Raw genomic sequence first — 5,891 nt, forward strand, 5'->3', positions numbered from 1 at the left:
TATATATATATATATATATATATATATATATATATATATATAGAGAGAGAGAGAGAGAGAGAGAGAGAGCGAGCGAGAAAGAGAAAGAAAAAGAGGAAGAGAAGGAGTGAAATTCAAACGAGAATATAATCAAAATAAATAAATATGAAAAATACTTAAATTGTACATGTGATTTTAGAGTCAAATCACAAGGCTGAAATTAGCTTTGCTTGGTGTTTGCAATTTTGAATGAAGTTGGAGACTAAGGGTCGTTTACCTAAACACTTACCCAGTAAGCATTTACCGGTAAAAAATTCAACATTATCGCTTATTTATCGGGTAAAATTTTATTCACTAAAACGCATTGTATGCAACAATTTAATCCCGATAAGCGCTAAGCATGGTAAGAGTGGTCGCTCTCGTTTACCGGGTAAGACTCTCGATTCTTGCTTTCGCTCTTACCGGGTAAGATTTTTTGTCCTTGCCATATTCATCCGGTAAAGTAAACTGACTTGGTAAGCGCTTACCCTGGTAAGCGCTTACCCGGGTAAGCGTTTGGTAAACGACATCTAAGTCATTGTTTGGCAAATATAAACTAACTTATAAGTTAACTTATTTTATGAGTAATCGTTTGAATGCATATAAACTAGCTTACAAGGTAGCTTATTGATAATGGAACATATATACTAGGAGTCCGTGTGAAATTGAAAAGGGAGATTTTGGTGAATTTGGATGAATTTTCACCTCTAAACTTTTGCTTAATCTATCTATATATATCTATAAAGCAGAATCATGATACGCTGACGTGGCATCTCCTCGACGCAAAGATCCTATTTTTCTCTTTTTTCCATATTTTGATTTTTTTTTCTTAACAATTTTGCAAATTAATGTTCACATTTAACTCAAAAACTCTTCTCTTTCTCTTGGTACGTTTCAACTTCAATCTTTAAATCCCTTAATCTCTGGTTTTTTCTTAGTAATTTTGCAAATTAATGTTCACATTTAACTCAAAAACTCTTCAATTTCTCTTGGAACGTTTCAACTTCAATATTTAAACCCTTCAATCTTTGGTTTTTTTTTTTCATTTATGTGTTCTCCATCTCCATATGCTCTCCCCTCTTCTTTTCCATCTCTCATCTATGGCAGAAGAGTATACACGAGTTTATCAATATGTAAGAAGACATTGGAACTTGGATTAAGGAGAAGTCTCCATTGAGGCTTTAGAATTTTATGAGAATTTTGATTGTTTTTGTTTTTGTTGTAAATTCACTTTTGTTTTTATGTTTTTTTATAGTTTTTTAATTTGTAATTTTGTAAGAAAAAAACACTAACAATAAAGTGACATTTTTAGGCATCGCAATCTAATTTTCTTTTTCTCGAACTTTGTCTTTTTATTGATGTAATTATTATCAAAACATTAAATTAATTAGACTTCATTTTCGTTGGTTACACCCAATTTTTTTTGTTCGTTTATTCCATGTAACTCTATTTTTCATTTACATAACAATAATTGAACACACACACTGTAAGTCGGAATAAGCTCGTTCTTGCAACCACTTTCATGAAGGGTCGAAAGTCAGTTATGACCCTAAGTGGCTCGAAACAGTGTGTTTTCGAGGTTGTTTACACTGTATTCGGGATTAATTTATTTTTTTATTTTTTTTGTAAAATTCGTATAAAATATACGGATAATCAAAATAAGGTGGATAGATTCATATATCAAAGGTAATATTGATTCTTATTAATTTAATATATAAATGTGATCATCGATTCATTTAGCTAACTTCAATAATTTAAAAATTATATCGTCATCGCGCAACGCGCGATGTCAAACACTAGTTGTTTATAATTATAAATAAGTTTTGATATTATTTTCAATTTTTACCCTAATTAATACTTAATTGTTAATTAATTATCCCAAGCCATAACGGGAATCATGCCCATGCAAAGGATCCCTTCCCCAAATTTGCAACCCAACTACACAACTTTTCAGACTTTAATTTCTTCATCATAAATTCTTTATCCATCCATGCGAACGAATAGAAAGAGATGAGTGATTAAATATAAATCATTTTAATTTGTATAAATCTTACAAATTAATTATAACTAATCATATAAATTCATTTGTTTTCATTTTTTTTTAATTTATAAGGATATTATGATCATTTGAATTTACAATAGTTATTTTTGGTAATTATCTAATATTAATAGATAAGTTTGGTAACAACATAATATTTATATAAATGATGATATATTGATTAGCATAATATTAGCAAAGATTTAATGCAGGTATTTATTAAAAAAATTTGAAAAAAATCGCCAGATCTTAAAAAATGTAAAATAATTTTTAATGAAACAGGCTCAAACTGTTCAATGAAATAGGGTAATTTCCAATTAAACAGGCTCAAACTGTTCAATGAAACAGGGTTATATATGATTGCATCAGGTTCGTATGTATAACAGTTGTAATGAAGCATGCTTATATTCATAGGTATGTATAACTATTTGTAATGAAACAAGTTCATATATATAACAACTGTAATAAAACATGTCCATAGGTCATATATGATTGTATCAGGTTCATATGTATAACAACTGTAATGAAATAGGTTCATAGAACATGTTTTTTCCCGTTTTGCCCTTTCGTGTCTCCAATATGAATTCTCTTTTTATTATTATTTTACTTATTTATTTTGTTTTAATCTTGGCCTTTCATAAAAAAAATGGATGGATGTTATTAGTTTGTATGAAATGAATGGTTTGCAAAGTAAACCTTATAATAAATAAACTCTCATCATTTCCATAAATATCTCAATTTATTGGGTTGCATTGGTTGTACAAATGCAATGGGTTGTATTTAAAACGAACTATATATATATATATATATATATATATATATATAGATAGATAGATAGATAGAGAGAGAGAGAGAGAGAGGAGCGTCAAAATAAAAATTATTCAATTTGTACAAACCGTGCGAACCTCATTCAATCAATCATAATTTTTCATTTTGTTCATATTTTTGTAATTATTAGAGGTTGATTAACCATTTTTATTATGGAGAGTGTTAATCATGAAGATTATCATCTTCATTATTTTAATTTTAGAGAAATACATGAAACAGTTTCATTAAAAATTTCATTAAGTATTATATGAAACAATTTCATAACCATATATGAAACAAATTTATCAAAAAAAAAAGTATTATATTAATCAATTTCACAAGATTAAACAATTTAATGAAAAATTTTCATAAGATTAAACAATGAAATCGACGTATGAGGGTGGTTTGTACGGTTTGTACAAATGAAAGTGGTTTTCATTTGATCGTTCCCCTCTCTTTCTATATATATTTATATATATATATATACATATATATATATATATATATTATAAATATATGGAAGGGTTTAGACGAGAACATTTCAATTTAACGAAAATGCGAGAACACTTTTTGACCTCAAAATTAATTAACATATAATAAAAATTAGAATAAATGAAAATTAATTAGTATTTTTTTTTTCATAATTTTCTTTTATCCTAAATTTATCCTTATCTCTTAAATTTTGTTATTATCATCAGAGACTTTTCACGTTGATGTGCCTGCTCTCGATAATGATGTGATAACACTATGATAACTATCTGATTTTGTCATGATAATAATGTGATGATGATTTGATAAGTTGAAGACTTTTTATGATATGCTTTTGATATGATAATCATCTAATAATTATATGATTTTTGTTGTGATAGCAATGTTATAATGTTGTGATAATTGAAAACCAGCGATGATCACGTTTACATTCATCGCTTTGTTCATTATGTGATTTTGCTATAATAATAATATGATAATTATTTGATATCAATTAACATATTATTTGTATGTGATTATAGAGATAAGAATGTCACCAAAATTACAGATCAATATGAAATCACATAATTATCCTTAATTAATTAATTAATTTTCTTTTAATTTTAATTATGGGTTAAATAATGTTGAGGCCCATGAATGTTTTTGCATTTTCGTAAAACATGAATGTTCTCGTTTGAACCTCCATATATATACATTATATATATATATATATATATGGTCATTCAAGAGAGAACTGGTTAGTTTGTGATAACTGTGAAATCCAATTTCAACCATAAATCAATGGTTAAATTAGAAGACTAATAATTTTGGTAATTTAACTTAAATTTAATTAAATGGCATTTTAAAATTTGTATCTCTCATCTCTCATTTCTTCGGCGAACCTTATTCCTACAAACCTTACTCCGTTAAACACGTAATGCACACTGTGAGACGCTTCCTAAAATAACGATAAAACACAATGTGATACACTTAGTAAATAACATTACCTGATACATTGTGTTACACTGCATAAAACAACAAAAATACATTGTAATTGTATAACAATAAAAACATAATGTGATATACATTATCATACCACTATGATACTACATCTGATTGATGAATACAACTGTGATACACTTACATCTCCGACGATATGTAGGTTACATCCAAAAAACCTTACATTTACGGCATTACATCTCCAATGATATATGGGTTCCATTTCCGTCGATATCTGTGTTACATCTCCGGCAAGATATGGTGTTACGTCTTCGATCTAAAACGAGATCTGTGCAAAAACTAGAAACTGAAACCGATCTGGATGTGCATAGATCAGATCTGTGAGAATATGAATAACTGAAACCGATCTAGGTTGTTTTTCTCGATTGGAAGAAGCCATCGAATTGGTTGAGATGCGACGGAGTTTATGGCAGAAGCCAGATCTGTGCGGCTTCATTCAGCATCATCGTGGTTGAGATGGAGATGGTTGCGATGGGCGGCAAGAATGGTTGAGATCAGTCGAGGAGAATGGTTGAGATCGGTGGAGCATGTGGAGCTTTTAGAAGTGTGTACTAAGGGAGGAGGACCAAACGACCGGCCAAGTTTATTTGGAGTTTCAAATTCCAAAAAGATTTAACATTTAGGGTTTTATAAGTTGTAAAGTTTACTAATTTATCATGTGTTTTATTTTAGTAAAAAACATTAATTATTTAAAATGATTGGGTCATATTGGAACTCACAGTTACCACAAACTATTTAGTTATCATTTAATTAGGTTCATATATATATATATATATATATATAAAGAGAGAGAGAGAGAGAGAGATAGATAGATAAAGTAAGCATCAAACGAAGAATGCTAACTGTTTAAAAAAAACAAGAAAAACGTTGTTAATGTACTAAAGTACATGTCATTTTATATTAATGTCAAAAAAATAGAATCAAATGACTTTTAAACATGTGTGTATATATATATATAGACTTGGGTTCACGTGAGACCAGCCTGTTTTCGTGAGACCCGTAAGACCAGCTTTTTACACTTGAAACTTCACAGCAAAATGCTGTAAAATGCTGTAAAGGTAACCTTCACAGTGTTTTTGCTGTGAAGGTTCAACTTTTTTAAACCTTCACAGTGTTTTTGCTGTGAAGTTTCAAGTGTAAAAAATATGGTCGCACGGGTCTCACGAAAACAATCTGATCTCACGTAAACCCAACACACTCTCTCTATATAAGTTCTTTTCTGAAATATTTTGGTTTTTTTCTTTCTAAAAATCAGAAAATGGGAACGGATAAAGATGATTTTTGTCTTTGTTTTTGCTAAACTTTTTACTTTGATTAATTCTTTTATATGCTTAATAAAAAAAAACAAATATGTTCAAAAACCAAAATCTCGTGCTTATAAAGCTCAACGATCAGATAAATATATTTAATATCATTAGAAGGGTATTCATGTAATTTATTGAGACACATTTCTATTTTAATATTTCGTTTTATTTTTTATCCATGTCGATATAATACGATTTTATGTGGTTTTGAGAAAGCGATAATGTTTTTATTTTTG

The sequence above is a fragment of the Cynara cardunculus genome (genome assembly GCF_001531365.2).
Source record: "Cynara cardunculus var. scolymus isolate 2C chromosome LG 15, CcrdV1, whole genome shotgun sequence".
NCBI lineage: Eukaryota > Viridiplantae > Streptophyta > Magnoliopsida > Asterales > Asteraceae > Cynara > Cynara cardunculus.